The sequence below is a fragment of the Brachyhypopomus gauderio genome, chromosome 14, assembly GCF_052324685.1.
Source record: "Brachyhypopomus gauderio isolate BG-103 chromosome 14, BGAUD_0.2, whole genome shotgun sequence".
NCBI classification, from domain to species: Eukaryota; Metazoa; Chordata; class Actinopteri; order Gymnotiformes; family Hypopomidae; genus Brachyhypopomus; species Brachyhypopomus gauderio.
In genome coordinates this window covers 20630143-20648839 of record NC_135224.1, presented here as the reverse complement: position 1 = coordinate 20648839, position 18697 = coordinate 20630143, and the positions used below count along the sequence as shown (strand labels likewise).

The following is an 18697-nucleotide window of genomic DNA, read 5'->3' as shown; positions in this document are numbered from 1 at the left end:
AGTCCTCTCCACCGTAGTCCACGGTGGAGACGTCGTCCAATGACGGAGGGTAGTCCCCTCCACCGTAGTCCACGGTGGAGACATCGTCCAACGACGGAGGGTAATCCTCTCCACCGTAGTCCGGCTCCGACTCCTCGCCTGGGGAATCCCCCTCCTCCAGCTCGCTCTCGGGGTCCCTCACCAACCCGCAGAGCTCAACGGCGTGTACCCGCAGGGGTGAGGGCTCCCTGGAGGACGAGGGGTGATACACCCTCCATATTCGCACCGCCTCCTGGCGGAGCCCCTCCGCCGCCTCGGGGTTCAGGTGCTTCCGAGCGTGACGCAGCAGGGACGCACATACCGGGTCTCCCTCCAGCTGCGCCAGCGTAGGCGTGGTCTTGTCCTGCGGGGGCTGGTGTTCCTCCACTCCACGGCCACCCTCTGGTGGCGTACCCGTCTCGTGCCACTCGAGGACGCCGACCCGTATGGGCGAGCTTCCCCGTGAAGACGAGGGCGAAGTGCGGTGATGCCGCTTGCTGGGTTTCTTCTTCCCCTTCCTGGACTTGGGCTTATAGCCGGGCATTGTCCTGGTGTCTCAACGCGGCTTGTCGTTCTGTAACGCTGGGGTGCAGTGGGAAGGACGAGACACGGATCCTTGCATACGCAGCCAACGTCACTGCTTTATTGAAGTTGCGTTGCGCAATACACGCACAGAAAACACAAACTCACACACACATGCAACGTGCAAACTAAAGACAACGACAAGCACACGACACTGCGCAAACGCACATTAAATAGACAAACTACATGAGCCCCGAGTGATTACGAAACGGGCCACAGGTGGGACGAATGAACACATGCAGACACAACCACACCCACGAGGAGCCATAGACGCAGACGGCAAGACGCAGGCGACGTAGACACACGCCCACAGGGAGGGGTCCGGAGCTGTTCCGTGACAGACGGGCAGGGTGAGCTAAATAAAATGGAAGGGTGTTACAGCCATTTTGCATACACTTATTATTTTTTATTAGTTAAATTGACGCACCTGAGTTTTTTGGTCACAAGGTTATATGACGTAGGATAGTTTGGGGAAACGCTAGAGGGAAGGCTAGTGGGAAGCTTGGTAAACACATTTGTTTTGACCACGCTTTAATTTGACCATTTTTATAATATGCAGTTAAGAATGACGGATCATGGATTATATCAACATTTCACTTGTACGCAATAAATAACTTTTAATTCAACGGATTCGGAGAGTGTGCGTTAATAATGCCGGGCTTCTCAGCATTGGACGAATGGACAGAACAAAAAGTAAAAAAAAATGTTCTAGGAGTTTGTGGAGTCACGGAGCAGAAAATGGAATCATGGATCTCTGGTGTGGAAGCTCCGGCCGTGGCGGCGAGTCGTGAGTACACTGGTGTTTGAGTAAGCTTGGGCCGCTGTGCTAAGGAAAACTTTACAGATCATTGATACAGTCTGGGGAAAACCAGAATAATGCTGGGACACGTAATGAACGAGGATGAGGAGGTCATCAAAAGAGAAAAACAATTGTTTAATTTAATTGCATCTCGTAGAGGAAAACTGGGTGTCCTTACACGAAAAAGCAACGAAATAAATGCCTTAATAGAAGCTGGCGACACCGTAGATGAAGTGCAACAGCTGCTTGTAGCTTTCCGTGATTATATGGTGGAGTTTACAGAGTTACATGAACTTGTCCAGTCTTTATTGTCTGATGAAGAAAAGGAACACGATCAAAACGATTGGTTTGAACCAAAGTTGGCGCATTATATCAACATTTCACTTGTACGCAATAAATAACTTTTAATTCAACGGATTCGGAGAGTGTGCGTTAATAATGCCGGGCTTCTCAGCATTGGACGAATGGACAGAACAAAGGGATCACACCAAGTCTCAGGAAAAAAGGATGGTTTAATTGAAAGTGTGCAAACCAAAAACCCGTGACGTAGATCCAAATAAAGGATATAATGACCAGCGATCAACTGGTACAAAGACAAGACATATATAGACAAATGACCCTCAAGTGAGACGGATCACGGGCTCCGCCCACCTGAGGGACGCACACAACGTAACAATACAAACAACAACAACAACCGCTGTGGACGGAGGCGGCCGGTAGGGGGCCGCCTCACCGTGACAGACCCCCCCACCAAGCCACACTCCCCTCCACTGGGTGTGTGGCACACAGCGGCTGCACACAAAGCACGAAGGGGCAGGAAGGCAGGGACAGGCAGGGACACACCTCCTGCAGTCCGGGAGCTGGAACACAAAACACAAAACACTGATTAGCTGGGCGGGACCCTGGACTGACTGGGCCGTTAACAACACAAAACCACGCCCCGGTCGGTCACAGGGTCCTCACACCCTAACCGGCATTCAGCCGGTGGGCCCCACAGATGCGAGGACGAGAAGCTATGGCTCCTTATTTGTCCGAGGTGTGTGTGTGCACAGGTTACCTCCCTGGGGCGTAGCTATGTCACCTTCTGGACCCGCCTCCTCCCGGAGCTGACCCCTGCCTTCTGCTAGGGGCCACCCCAGCCTCCTGGGGAGTCAGCCCCAGCCGGGGCCTCCCCTTACAAGGTGGACTCCTCCACCCAACCCAGGAGCGCCAGAGACCGAGGCCCAGAGCACCCGCATCGCGGGCTGGGGAACAGCCCCAAGGGCCTCCTGGTCACCTCGAGCAGGAGGGAGGGTCCAGGAACACCACGATCCACCGCCAGGGAGAAGCACCTGCACATAAACACACACACACACACACACACACCAACGCAAACCAACACAACACACACGCGTACTTAACCTGATCCCCCTACCATGGGGGAGGGGTCTCCTCCAATTCAGGAGAACCCCCCACGTTCCTGGTCAGGGCCTCCCTTAGGAGCTACGCCCTCCGTGCAACACTCCGTGGCACAGGACCACAGCCGATCCCCCCCCAAACACACATTTAAGGGGAGGAGCATGCGTGGAATTACATTAAACATGAAGCACAAGCATGCTAGAACAAAACACACACGCATATACTAGACAAACAAAAAAAAGGGTGTACAAATAAACAGACGGGACCCACAAATGCGCGCTCTCCATACACACAAAGTAGTGACACGCCGCTCATGTTCGCAGTCGCTCCCCACATGAAACACAAGACAACACGGGGAGTGAGGCGACAGTGAGGAGCGGCACCAGCGTCACACACAGAACATTTAACATTTAACCCAACGAGCGACGCACACTGATCCACACGTCCGTTCACACGCACACACATTTTAACCCTCACACAACACGAAGAGTTGTTCCCAGGGAAGACAGCCCTGGTCCTCGCCATGCCACAAACACAACACAAAAGCACGGCGGAACTCTTCACAAAACACCACGTAGACAAACACTTACCACGAGACATGACCACGAACGAAGGAGAAAGTAAAAGAGACTCGGCGGCTTCCGAAGGGTGGCTGGTCATTCTGTGATGGTCAGGGTGTGCAAACTAAAAATGAAGCGATCACGCCAAGTCTCAGGGAAAAAGGATGGTTTAATAGAAAAGTGTGCAAACCAAAAACCCGTGACGTAGATCCAAATGACGGATATAATAACCAGCGGTCAACTGGTACAAAGACAAGACATATATAGACGAACAAACGACCCTCAGGTGAAACGAATCACGGGCTCCTCCCAGGTCTTTCAGTCCTGTTTAGTTTGTGATGAGCTTAGCGTTTCTGTTATCGTGTGTGTCCTTTGTAGTAGTTAGGTTTGTTTGTTAGTTATTGTCTATTCTCCACGTAGTTGGTTGCATGTTCTCTTTTGCCTATACTCCCCTATACCTGTTTACTTTCCTCTGTTTAGTCCGTTGCCTTCTTTATTTAATAAATTATTCAAACACCTGCATCCAGTCTCTCCGGAAGCCCTCGGGGGCGTGCCGCAGGATAGGCCTGCCTGCGCTCACTCTCCTCCCTCCGAGGACCCCACCGGGGAAATTCCCCTCCTCCTAGCGATCGCTCCCCTCGGAGGGATAGGGAGAAACACCCCCCTTCGGGTCTCTCCTCCCCTTCACGGTCTCACCGGAGTTTTTCGACGGGGGTGGGCTCACCTCCTCCTCCTCGGTGCAGGACTTGCCCTCGGTGTACTCGGATGGAGGAGGGCTCGCGTCCCCCATAGTACTCTGTGGGAACAGAGTACAGAGACGGGGGAGGGCTGACCTCCTCCTCACCCTCGCTGTAGTAGCCTGTGGGGGCAGAGTACACCGATGGAGGGGCGCTCTCCTCCTCTTCAGACTCCTCTCCCTCAAACTCCTTCTCGGGGGGTTTCGGAGTCATTCCTGCCGTGGAGATCTCAAAGGACCCCACCATCAAGGGGGAGGAGTCTCGGGTCGGAGTGCAGTGCCTCTCACTCCACACCCTCTGCGCGGCCAGCCGGAAGCATTCCGCACTCGCCTCCGTTTCGGCCTCCTGAGCTCGACGCAGCAGGCTCGCACAAATGCGGTCCTGCTGCATCTCCACGACTGTTACGGGGGCGTCGCGCCGACGTGCAGGGGAAGAGGCGTGATGGTGCTTGCATGCTCTCTTCCCCTTCTTAGTGCGGGACTCACAGCCTGGCATGTCTTGGTCGGCTCGTCTTTCTGTAACGCTGAGGCGCTGGGAGAAGGACGAGGCACGAGTCCAGTCTTGAACACAATAACGATACTGTGGTGCCGGTGAAGAAGGAGACTCACTCAGGAAGCTCATTTTGCGAGAAATGCGCTTTATTGAACACCAACAGTAATAGCTGTTCTATTACATTCTTTCTCTACCACAGGTGCTTTGCTGGCAGTCATGCCATATCGCTGCACACATTTAACATTGATTTAACAATGTTAATTCCCAACAAAATGTCCCCAAAGCATTCCCACATTTCCATAAATGAACTGCTAATACAAAGATGCATAAATTGACATGTTAAGGAACATTAACAAACGTAAAAATCTCCCACCCTGTACATTTCCCAGCATCCTCCACTAGTCAGTGGCAGAGCTCATAAGTCCATATTCCCAGCGCCGTCACAATACTTTTATTTTATACGAATAAGCACAGACAGCGCACGTAAAACTGTCACACATAACAGTACGTGTAAGACTCTAACAAAGACGAGCACGGGACACTGCGTGAACGCACATTAAATAGACAAACCACATAAACCCCGAGTGATGACGAGACGAGCCACAGGTGAGACCGATGAACACGTTCAGACATAACCAAATCAAATCAAATTTATTTGTATAGCGCTTTTCACAACACGTTTTCACAAAGCAGCTTTACAATCTTTACAAGGTTTACAAGATTAACAATCTTATACAACCACACCCACGGAGATCCACAGACGCAGACGACTAGGCGTAGACGACATAAATACACGCCCAAAGGGGAGGGGTCAGGGGCTGTAGCGTGACACTCTCTTCTGTCCATCTGTGGAATCAGATTTTACAGATTCACACAATAACAGATCCTACACATTCACACGATTGCTCATTGATCAACAATAAATTAAAATCTTTAACTCAGTCCATAATTCCACTGATTAACTGCACTCAGTGGTCTAATGCACTAATGTTTTCCTCAGGTGTATTGATGGTCATTGTGTTCCTGAGGTGTGTTCACTCATCTCCATTACAGCTGTGGTTGTGATGGAGGACTCAGTCTCCTCTTCAGCCTGTGGGTGTAGGAAGATCTTCAGGTGTTCTGCTGGACCTCCTCACTCCACCTCCCACACAGCTCATCTGGACCACCTGCTCACTGGTGAAGAGCTCACCGTCTGTGAACCGCAGTAAACTGGTGGATCTCCAGACGTGATGGATTACGTTTAGAGGCTTGTTTCAAGGCACTTTGAAGGACGAGTGAAGATGTTGAGGAAGTGGAAACGGTGTGTTTGGTTAAATAAACACAGGGTTGTGTGTTTGATTAAATAAACACAGGGCTGTGTGTTTGATTAAATAAACACAGGGTTGTGTGTTTGGTTAAATAAACACAGGGTTGTGTGTTTGGTTAAATAAACACAGGGTTGTGTGTTTGGTAAAATAAACACAGGATTGTGTGTTTGGTAAAATAAACACAGGATTGTGTGTTTGATTAAATAAACACAGGGTTGTGTGTTTGGTTGAAATTCTAGAGACAACAGATACTGGTACATGTCGCTCATTCTGCTAAGAACCCAGACATACACACACACACACACACACACACACACACACACACACAATGTGCACACATACATGTTCACATGTATACACACCCCTCCCACACACACATTCACACACACAAATGTGCAAGCATAATTATACACATGTACACCCCCTACACACACACATTCACATACACACACACACACACACATGTACACATGTATACACACCCCTCCCACGCACACAAATGCAAACACACACACAAACACCCACATCCTCCCACATACACATGCAAACACATGTGCAAACACACACACACACACACACACACATCCTCCCACACACTGCTGCAAACTACTGCATCACTGTTAGTCTACCACACTACAAAAGTTACTGTGAACACCAGGCAAAATGGACAAAGTTCTTCATCAGATCATAGCCAGTCACCTAAACACACGGTCTGAGCCAATAGGAGACCACAGAAGAGCACACCAAGAACTCCCAGAATGCTATGAGTATCTCAGCACACTTAATTTAGTTTAAAGGAATGTTTCATGTGTTGGCTGAAGCACTGAGTTGTGTGTGTGTGTGTGCACGTGTGTGTGCATGTGTGTGCGTGTGTTTGTGTGTTTATGTATGTGGTTCCATTAGTCTTGGCCATGATAGAAATCTCTACCCTCACTGTGTGTTTTTTTCTGTCGAGTTCTCTCCACTTGTTCTGAAACTTCAGCGTGATGATCAAATGTGTTGTGACTCTCACACTGACCACACTCTCAGTAGACGACACTCACCTTGCTCATCTGTGAGCTTAATGACTTGTTAATGTCCTTAAAGTTGAAATAGAGTAAAATAGACAAATATATTGAGAGATGATTCAACATGTCTGACCTACATGCTTATATAGTACAGAAGTCTCAGGGAAAAGGGAGGGTTTAATATTAATGTGCACCAACCAAAGACCCGTGACATGATCCAAAATCAAGATACAATAACCAGTAGTCAACTGGTACAAAGATAAGTCATATATAATCAGACAAACAACCGTCAGGTGGTGGCCTGATAGGCCCCGCCCACCTGAGGGAAGAAAACAATGCAACAACAACAGGACAACTGCCGCTGTGAAAGAAAACATACAGTCCATCGTGAAATTATTATTATTATTATTTACCTTTATTTAACCAGGACGTCCCTTGAGAGTAAAATTTCTTTTTCAAGGGAGACCTGGCCAAGACAGCACAACTTAAAATTTACAAAATAACAATTGACACTATTTTTAATAGGACATACTTGTGACCTACATAGAGACAGAATGAGAACATTTAAAGTAGATCAATCTAATCCATACATAATGTAATATCTAGTAGTGTGGAAAAGCATCTTGGCTGAAAGTCTTTGTATGTATAAAACAAAATACCTGAAATGATTTCTAGTGCAACAATAAATGCAAAACAATCATTGTAAATAAGCAATATGAGGAGGAGTTTCAAATATGTGAATTTTCCTTAAAAATGTTCTGGAAAGATTTGATGTTTCAGTGAACACAGGGTGTGTTCACAAATCTCTGTTACAGTTTTTGTCTTGCAAACTTTTGGCATAATAAAGACTCCAAACTCACTGAAACAAAATGAAGACCTGCATCTATCTAAATGACGACCTGCATCTATCTAAATGAAGACCTGCATCTATCTAAATGAAGACCTGCATCTTTCTGAATGAAGCCCTGCATCTTTCTGAATGAAGACCTGCATCTTTCTGTTTACAGAACTCAGAGGACCATCAATGAAAGAATCTGAAAGGGGTCAGACAGACAGGGGTCCCACACAGGGGTCACACAGAGAGGGCACAAAACTGTTGGTGGTGGTTGGTTTTCAAAAGTCCACTGGTTCTGTGGTGGTGGGTGTTCTTCTCTCTGGTTCTGTGGTGGTGGGTGTTCTTCTCTCTGGTTCTGTGGTGGTGGGGTTTCTTCTCTCTGGTTCTGTGGTGGTGGGTGTTCTTCTCTCTGGTTCTGTGGTGGTGAGTTTTCTTCTCTCTGGTTCTGTGGTGGTGATTGTTCTCCTGTCCACCTCCCTCATGGCACTCCATGGCACTGTAGAGCCAGGTAGAGTGATGGGCCCTGGTGGAGTGGTGGGTTGTTGTGTGGAGGTGGGTGTTGTTTCTGGTACTGTAGTGGTGGGTTTTCTACAGTCCTCTGGTTCTGTGGTGGTGGGTGTTCTTCTCTCTGGTTCTGTGGTGGTGAGTTTTCTTCTCTCTGGTTCTGTGGTGGTGGGTTTTCTTCTCTCTGGTTCTGTGGTGGTGGGTTTTCTTCTCTCTGGTTCTGTGGTGGTGAGTTTTCTTCTCTCTGGTTCTGTGGTGGTGGGTTTTCTTCCCTCTGGTTCTGTGGTGGTGGGTTTTCTTCTCTCTGGTTCTGTGGTGGTGGGTTTTCTTTTCTCTGGTTCTGTGGTGGTGGGTGTTCTTCTCTCTGGTTCTGTGGTGGTGAGTTTTCTTCTCTCTGGTTCTGTGGTGGTGGGTTTTCTTCCCTCTGGTTCTGTGATGGTGGGTTTTCTTCCCTCTGGTTCTGTGGTGGTGGGTGTTCTTCTCTCTGGTACTGTCGTGGTGGGTGTTCTTCTCTCTGGTACTGTGGTGGTGGGTTTTCTTCTCTCTGGTTCTGTGGTGGTGAGTTTTCTTCTCTCTGGTTCTGTGGTGGTGATTGTTCTCCTGTCCACCTCCCTCATGGCACTCCATGTCACTGTAGACCCAGGTAGAGTGATGGGCCCTGGTGCAGTTGTGGGTTGTTGTGTGGAGGTGGGTGTTGTTTCTGGTACAGTAGCGGTGGGTTTTCTACAGTCCTCTGGTACTGTGGTAAGTTTTCTTCTCTCTGGTTCTGTGGTGGTGGGTTTTCTCCTGTCCACCTCCCTCATGGCCATCACTGGTATAGATGGACTTGTCACAAATGTTCTCCAGTTTGCAGTTGTTAAGCCCAGAGTGATCCATGGCACTGTAGAGCCAGGTAGAGTGATGGGCCCTGGTGGAGTGGTGGGTTGTTGTGTGGAGGTGGGTGTTGTTTCTGGTTCTGTGGTGGTGGGTGTTGTTTCTGGTTCTGTGGTGGTGGGTTTTCTTCTCTCTGGTTCTGTGGTGGCGGGTGTTCTTCTCTCTGGTTCTGTGGTGGCGGGTGTTCTTCTCTCTGGTATTGTGGTGGTGGGTTTTCTTCTCTCTGGTTCTGTGGTGGTGGGTGTTCTTCTCTCTGGTATTGTGGTGGTGGGTGTTCTTCTCTCTGGTTCTGTGGTGGTGGGTGTTCTTCTCTCTGGTTCTGTGGTGGTGGGTGTTCTTCTCTCTGGTTCTGTGGTGGTGGGTGTTCTTCTCTCTGGTATTGTGGTGGTGGGTGTTCTTCTCTCTGGTTCTGTGGTGGTGGGTTTTCTTCTCTCTGGTTCTGTGGTGGTGGGTGTTCTTCTCTCTGGTTCTGTGGTGGTGGGTTTTCTCCTGTTCACCACCCTCATGACCTTTTTGGCCCACAGACTCGTTGGGTCAGAACATATTACATCACCACTCCAGGTATAAAATCTGTGGATTGACACACTTGGTTACAACCCGTAACCGATTATGAATGTGTTCATGAACAATGTTTTGTTAATGTCTTCATGTCATATGTCTTCCTAATGTAAATGTGCCATATTTTTGTCAATTGTCATTTTTTTCAAAACAATCGAAATTTGTCCTCTGCTTTTAACCCATCTGTGCAGTTAGAACACACACACACACTAGTGATTACTAGGGGGCTGTGGATCACACGTGCCCAGAGCGGTGGGCAGCCCTAGCCCAGCGCCCGGGGAGCAGTTGGGGTTAGGTGCCTTGCTCATGGACACCTCAGTCATGGCCTCAGGTCTGGGAATCGAACACCTGACCCACCGGTCACAAGACCAGTTCCCTACCACCAGGCCATGACTGCCCCATAATGTCTTCATGTCATATGTCTTCCTAATGTCCTCATGCTCTAAAGTTCTTCATACATTACAGGATACCATGAATACAACTTACCTTACAGCTTTGATGGGACACCATGGTGCATCCTGATGTACATATCGGGCGATTTCAAACATCCAAATCTTTTTGTTTGTTGTCTTCAGGCAGCACCGTACTGGACGGTTAATCACTGAGAAACGAACATGCTCATTATTCTGCTTGTTTGTGTCTGTAAAGCAATAATGGCGCCCATAAAACCTCAAATAACTGATATGAATTATTGTCTCTGGGCAGTATGATAGTGAACAGATATAATGCCTAAAGAAGACTCTACAATGTCACCAACATGTTTTCTAAATTTCAGATACAGCAAAACAAACTGGCCAGATCGAAGTGTTCACCACTGAGCTAACTCAGCTGAAGAGACAAACATTAAAACTCACCCACTTCTGCTGCGATCAAAAACACAAGACTGCCAAATAACAGCCCACGAATAAGACACGGCTGCATCTCGTCCAGTGGATCACCGTGGACTGTGCTGCAGAGGTATCGTCAAGCCTAAAAGGTCTTGGGGAGCAGGAAGGTCTCTCAGTTCCCTCAGACAGTTCCTGCCTTTCAAACAGAGCAGTCCATGCCATCTTAACCGCAGGACAGAATAAAAACTGAAAGTTAATGTGCTCATATTAACTGGCAGTTTGAACACAAAGTCATAGTTTATGCTCACAAGCCTAAGTATTTACAGTGTATTGTCTCCATGAATAGTATAGTATTCTTTAAAATTATTAATTAGCATTAAAATGTAAAAACCACAGATACACATTGAAGTTTTAGCATTGTTAATTTAAAAACTTTTTAATGTTTAAAATGGCAATCTAAAATGCTTAAAGAATCTACAACATGATGAAAACCTGCTCTGAGTACATAATCCAGAAACAGACATTTATACTATAAATGTCAATAAACGCATTGTGAAATATCACAATATCTTTCAAGTCCTTTCATGTCCCTTAGACAGTTCCTGCCCTTAAAACGGAACAGAGCAGTCTATGCCATAACCACAGGACAGAATAAGAACTGAAAGTTATTGTGCTCATATTAACTGGCAGTTTGAACACAAAGTCATAGTTTACTATGGTCTGGTGGTTAGGGAACTTGTCTTGTGACCAGAGGGTTGTGGGTTCGATTCCCAGGCCTGAGGCCATGACTGAGGTGCCCTTGAGCAAGGCACCTAACCCCAACTGCTCCCTGGGTGCCGGACTAGGGCTGCCCACCGCTCTGGGCCCATGTACACCACAGCCCCCTAACGATCACTGTGTTAGCTGCACAGATGGTTAAATGCGGAGGACAAATTTTGATTGAGATAAAAACCACAATTGACAAATATGGCACATTTACATAATTTTTTACGCTCACAAGCCTATGCATTTACAGTGTATAGTCTCCATGAATAGAATAGTATTCTTTAAAATGATTAATTAGCATTACAATGTAAAAATCACAGATACTGATTTTGAAGTTTAAGCATTGTTATTTTAAAACCGTAGAAAAATTTAAAACATGTCAATCTAAAATGCTTAAAGAATCTACAACATGAAAACCTGCTCTGAGGACATAATCCAGAAACAGACATTTATACTATAAATGTCAATAAATGCATAATGAGATATCAAAAAAGCATTGTGTCAATAAAACTGAACAGACTAATTTAATTAAAGATGTTCTAAGATAAAATGAATTACACATACAAGGATTTGCCTTACTTTGATGTATAAGGTGCTTTAGTTTTAGTATTAATTATTAGTTATTTATTTAGTTAAGTATTAAGTAGAGTATTAAGAAACATTAAAGATTTCTTGACATTTTGTACATAGATCTACTGAGAGTGTGAAAAGTTGTTTCCTATTCAGAAGACTGTAGCCACCTTATCTGCATCTTTACACATAAGCACAGCGCATTGCAAACACTGATAATAATCAAAACCACACCAGTACATAACATTAATAAATAATAAATCTGTCTTGGACAAAACTGATAACGATTTGTTTATTGACTTGCTAAGCATTAAACTGACCCTCGGTGAAGGAAAAAGTGTGGATAATACAATATATTCTAACATAATAGCAAAATATCTTATGTGTTCTGTTTTAAAGACAAGACAAGCTACACACTTTCATAATCACTCAGAGCTGAGTGTTACTTCACACCACAGTGAAAGGATTCAGTGCTGTTGTAGCGGAAGCTTCTTATAAAGACAACAGCCCAACCAGCAAGACGACGTAAAGGTTTAATCCTGTTTACCCATACAATCAGCACCACACTGAGTGCAGCCTGTGGTTTTACAGATTAAACTGAAACTTTTCAGCACACTGTTTAAAAAGACATTAAGAAACACTCTTATGAGACATTTGTAAGATACTTATAACACCTATTAGACATCTCTTATAACTTAAAGGTATTAACACCTATAAGATATGCTTTATCTCTTAAGACTATATAGGATATGCTGTATCTCTTATAACTTATAGGTGTTACAGTGAGGGGAAGACAGGATCTCGAAACGAGGTGTAAATTACAATTAGCTAAGTTTAGCTAAGTTTGACGCACATTATATACCTTGAAATAAATGAAACCCAAGTGATGACGAGATGAGCCTCAGGTGAGATGAACACACACACACTGGACCACACCCAAAGGAAATACATATATGAACATAACCAAACGTAGAGTACACCTACACATGCCCAAGGGGAGGGGCCTGGGGCTGTAACGTGACAATAATTATTAAGTATTAACACCTATACGATATGCCATATCTATTATAACATATAAGTTATAATATGGCATATCTGATAGGTGTTAATACTTATAAGTATTTAGTTGCTACTGCTCTGTAGTCTATTTCATTTCTGACAGTCATTCAAAGTCCATTCTTCTCTCCATCTGTGGTATCACATCTTACAGATTCACACAATAACAGATCCTACACATTCACACAATTGCTCACTAATCAACAGTAAATTAAAACCTTTAACTCAGTCCATAATTCCACTGATTTACTGCACTCAGTGATGTAATACACTGTAAAACCCAACAAGTTCACTAAACTCAAAGGTTTTGTTGTAACCGATTACCTAAGAAATGTTAAGTTTATGTAAGTTCATGTGTTAATGTATAATTATGTATAATTATGTATGTATAATTAAGTTCATGTATAATTTTTAAGTACAGTTAACTTAAAAAAAATAAAACTTTAAATAAAATGTGTTTAGGAAAATCTTAATTTTTAAGATATATATATATATTTTTTTTTAAGTACTACATACTACAATACTTTTAGTAATAATTATATAATTAATATAATTTCCCCCAACTTAACCATTTTTTTTTTTACATTTTTATGGCATTTGGCAGACACTCTTGTCCAGAGCGACTTACATTTTATCTCAAGTGAGCAATTGAGGGTTAAGGTTCTTGCTCAGGGACACCTCAGTCATGGCTTCAGGTCTGGGAATCGAAACTTAAAACATAACAAAAAGTTAAGACAGCGCAAAACCTTAATGCTGGGTTTACAGTGTAGTTTTCCTGCACCAGCCGCACTGTCCACCATGTTTGTTCAAAAATCACAGTATGCTAATTAGATGGTTTTAACCAATAGGCATGCAGGAGCACATTGTGTCAGACGCTCGGCAAATATTAAATCAAAAACAATGAGTTTAGTGATTGTCTTCACTTGAAAATGTTGAGCTTATTGAGATTAAAACTTGAATATCGTTGTATGAACTTTAATGTTTTAAGCTGTTTGAACTGTTTTGCAGTTTTGCTTACAAATAGAATAATTTTAATGAGTTCACCACACTGTCAGGGAATACAGTGTGCACTAATGTTTTCTTCAGGTGTATTGATGGTCATTGTGTTCCTGAGGTGTTGTCACGTAGGGCAACGCCCCCTCTCGTAGCTGTCACTCTGGGTTCCCTCATGTCCGTGTTCCCTGCCTGTTTGTCCCGCCCTGCTCGTTTGTCTTCGTGTTTCCTTGTTTGTTGCCACGCCCCAGTGTCATTGCCATCACCTGTCCCTAGTTAGTTTCTATGTATAAAGTCCCAGTATTTCCCCAGTCCAGTATCCGTGATTTTGTCTACTTCGTGCCTTGTGCTTTGTTATACCTGTTCTTCGTGAGTATTGTTTCCGCTGCCAGTATTCCTGCCTGTTCCGTGTTTCCCCCATAGTGTTAGTACTCTGTCCTATTATGTCTGTTCGCGTTTCATGTCTGGACTGCCTGCCCGTTGTGACCCATGCCTGCTATTTCGACTCTGCCTCTGGAATTTCCTTTAATAAATCTCGCTCTCCTCCGCGTTTGTGTCCGTCTCCCTGTTCTGCGCTACGCAGAACATTACATAATCACGGATCTTACAAGGACACAGCGAGGGAGCGAGACTGGTGAGTTTAATCGCTGCGATGAGATGTTGGCTGGTTCGGTCCAGTTCAACTCTCCGATATCACAGTGTGAACGAACCAGAGACAGAAATTCTCCTGGCGCTGTGGGAACACGGAAGTCTCAACGAAAGCCCAGTCACTTTCGGTTTTGACTGGCTTTCGCGTCGAGACTCCTGTTGAGCGCTACGTGTCTGCCCGGCTTGATCACTATAGGGAGGAGAAACCTGTAGTACAAGTCGCGGGCAGACGGATTGAGTGCACAGACTGGCGTTTGCTTAACCCTCGGTTGGCTCTCGATGGCGTCTGCGAGCTCCCGATGCCTCAGAGGAGGCGGAGCCGTCGCAGAGAGAGCCACCGAGGGGCTTCTGTGTCGGTATATTCTTCCAGGCTCACCCAGGACCCTGAGGAGGAGGACCTACCGCCGCTGATCCCGCCAGCTACACATCACGACACCCCCAAGTATTTTTTGGGGGGGAGTACAAGCCACGTCGGCTTGGCGGTCCCGCCCCCCGATGACGTCAGTATGGCGGTCCCGCCCCCGATGACGTCGGCTTGGCGGCTCCGCCCCCCGAGGACGTCGGCTTGGCGGCTCCGCCCCCCGAGGATGTCGGCTTGGTGGCTCCGCCCCCCGAGGACGTCGGCTTGGTGGCTCCGCCCCCCGAGGACGTCGGCTTGGTGGCTCCGCCCCCCGAGGACGTCGGCTTGGCGTACACGCCCCCCGAGGACGTCGGCTTGGCGTACACGCCCCCCGAGGACGTCGGCTGGGCGTACACGCCCCCCGACCGCATCTCCTCACCCCAGGTTCCAGTTCCTGCTGCCCGTAGGCAGTCCGTGCCGGTTCCTGTCCCCGCAGCCCGTAGGCAGTTCGTGCCTGTTCCTGTCCCCGCTGCCCATCAGCAGTCCACGCCGGTTCCTGTCCCTGCGACCCAGGAGAGGTCGTCCACGCCGGTTCCTGTCCCTGCGACCCAGGAGAGGTCGTCCACGCCGGTTCCTGTCCCTGCGACCCAGGAGAGGTCGTCCACGCCGGCTCCCGTTCCCGCTGCCCGCCAGCGGACCCTGCCTGTTCCCGCTGCCCGCCAGCGGACCCTGCCTGTTCCCGCTGCCCGTCTGCCGGCTCCTGTTCCCGCTGCCCGTCTGCCGGCTCCTGTTCCCGCTGCCCGTCTGCCGGCTCCTGTGCCCGCGGCCCGTCTGCCGGCTCCTGTGCCCGCTGCCCGCCGCCCGGCCGCGCCTGTGCCCGCTGCCCGCCGCCCGGCCGCGCCTGTGCCCACTGCCCGCCGCCCGGCCGCGCCTGTGCCCACTGCCCGCCGCCCGGCCGCTCCTGTCCCCCAAGAGACTGTGCTGCCCCCTGTTGGGCATGGACTCCGTGTACTGTCTGCTCCGCCCTGTGTTCCTGCTCCTGTGCCCGGGTTCCCCATGTTCCCCAGTCCTGTCCCTGGTTTTGTTTTGGTTCCTGTCCCTGTGGTTGTGTCTGTCAAGGTCTGTGTTCCTGTTCCCGTGTCTGTTTCTGGTGGTGTCGTCTCTGTCCCGGTCCCCGTGTCTGTTCCCCAAGTTGTTACCCACCTTGTTCCTGTCCCCGTCACCATCGTCCAAGCCATGTTTGCCTCAGTGTTTACCTCTGCCCTGTCCCCTGGCCCCGCTCCAGTGTCTGTCCCCAGTCCTGTCCTGTCCGGCCCTGCTCCTGTGCCTCGCCCTGGCCCTGTCCGGTCTTCCTGTGTCCCGTGTCATGCCGTGTCCCGGCCCAGCTCTTGGCCTGTCTCCCTGTCTCCAGTCCCTGCCATGTCCCGGGTCCCTCGTCCTATTTTGTCTGGTCCTGTCCCTCCGGTCTGTCCTCTGTCCGCTGTCCCTGTCCTGTCTGCCCTTGCGTGCCCCGGAGTGGCACGCTTTGAGGGGGGGTTCTGTCACGTAGGGCAACGCCCTCTCTCGTAGCTGTCACTCTGGGTTCCCTCATGTCCGTGTTCCCTGCCTGTTTGTCCCGCCCTGCTCATTTGTCTTCGTGTTTCCTTGTTTGTTGCCACGCCCCAGTGTCATTGCCATCACCTGTCCCTAGTTAGTTTCTATGTATAAAGTCCCAGTATTTCCCCAGTCCAGTATCCGTGATTTTGTCTACTTCGTGCCTTGTGCTTTGTTATACCTGTTCTTCGTGAGTATTGTTTCCGCTGCCAGTATTCCTGCCTGTTCCGTGTTTCCCCCATAGTGTTAGTACTCTGTCCTATTATGTCTGTTCGCGTTTCATGTCTGGACTGCCTGCCCGTTGTGACCCATGCCTGCTATTTCGACTCTGCCTCTGGAATTTCCTTTAATAAATCTCGCTCTCCTCCGCGTTTGTGTCCGTCTCCCTGTTCTGCGCTACGCAGAACGTTACAGGTGTGTTCACTTATCTCCATTACAGCTGTGGTTGTGATGGAGGACTCAGTCTCCTCTTCAGCCTGTGGGTGTAGGAAGATCTTCATCAGTGAGACTCAGGTGTTCTGCTGGACCTCCTCACTCCACCTCCCACACAGCTCATCTGGACCACCTGCTCTCTGGGGAAGTGCTCACCATGTTATGTTATTGTGAACAGTAATACCACTTTTCACTTTTGGTCATTACTTTTCACTTTTGGTCATTAGTGGTCACACTTACACGTGTTGTTTGATCTGCTGGTCACACTGTAAAAGTTAATGTCTCCCAGGAACTTAGTAGTCACAGGATTATTACAGTTTGGCCCTCTGCTTGGTCCCTGTGGTGGTCTTAGGGGAGTTTACAGCTTGCTCAGATCCGAGTGACATTAGGATGTTTTTGGCTAAATGCCCACAGACTAGGTGTGGGGGTAGCAATTGTGAGAGACACATTTATATAAAACTACCAAATCCAGTGGAGAATATCCAGAGAACCAATGGAGGTTGTGGGGGGGGGGGGGCAGACTGGAGCCAGTTGGTCTGTAAGAGGGTCCTCGTCTGAAAATTTTAGCCTGATTAGCTAAAAATAGTGACAAATCTGCTAAGTTGCTGCAGCTTTATAACAAAATGATGTATCTCCCACCACGCCTCATTTAGAAGACCTTAGGGGGGCAAAGACGTTGTGACAGGGACACTGCAAAGACTTGTTCACTTTCCTATGACGTATGTGTCATGTATAAATTAAACATTATAATTAGCGTGGCTCAGACTGGATTACGTGTCTGGAGAGAGGTGTGAGAGTGTGTGTTTGTGGGCGGGTGCTTGTGTGGGTGGGCGTGTCTAGTGGGTGGTAGATGATACGCCTCTGAACATTCGCCTACTGCGAGCATGGTTGTGAAATGATTGGTCCATGTTGTGAGAGCAGGTGGGACATGTTGTGTTAACCAACCATGCTGGTTAACCAAAGCAGAGGCTGTGTGCTGAGCTGACACACGGGGGGAGGACCATGATGCTGAAGGTGCTAAAACCTCAGACACCCCAGTGCACATGCATGACCCCCCCCCCCCCCCCCCAAGCTCCACCCACCCCCACCCGCTCTGCTGCAGAACCCTGGGCTCCATGTGTAACGCATCACAGTTCATTTACAGACATCCGCCATCATGCGAGTGCAGCAGCCTGGTTGTAAATCTTTGGTGTTGTAAAAGACACCATATTGAACAATATAAAATTACAGTTAGCTATGTTGAAAACTGCAGAGGAAGAATCCTTTACACATTCACATATATATGTTTTATGGTACAGGGGATTAGGACTATTTGACCATGGTAACATTCAAACATACAAAAGCCAGTTGCACTGCTTGCTAAGTGCTAACAGTGAAGTAACAGTGAAGATAGTGATGTCTCTGCAAACTAGGTCCCTAGACTAACAATATGAAAGACTAACACTATGCTTATATAAAAACAAAGTTGTCCTCCAAAGATTGGGGGGGGCAAAAAAAACAATATGAAATACAAAAAAACAGCAATAAGTTTCACTAAGATTGCCACTTAACTGTACAGTACCATATTGTAATTTCAATAGTATTTTATAAGTGAATAACTTACCTTCCTTCAGTATGGAGAATGTTCACTTTGTGCTGCAGTAGAGGTCAGCGATGGTGTGAAAATGTGATGGTGAGAAAAGCAAAGTTTATGGTAGTGGTTAAAAAATAGAAGCTGTACAGTGAAATGACCAGCGAGCAGAGCAGATGAACCAGAACAGAACAGCTGAACAAGATCAGAACATCTGAACAAGAACAGATGAA

General features: G+C 47.5%; 1 long non-coding RNA gene across 1 annotated transcript; it reads right to left on the bottom strand.

The window, feature by feature from the left end:
* Positions 1–7313: 7313 nt before the first annotated feature.
* Positions 7314–10711, bottom strand: LOC143475704 (uncharacterized). Its single transcript, XR_013121093.1, has 3 exons — positions 10525–10711; positions 10157–10271; positions 7314–9682 (listed from the first exon to the last, which is right to left on the bottom strand). It is a non-coding gene; the product is annotated as an uncharacterized LOC143475704 (long non-coding RNA).
* Positions 10712–18697: the final 7986 nt, after the last annotated feature.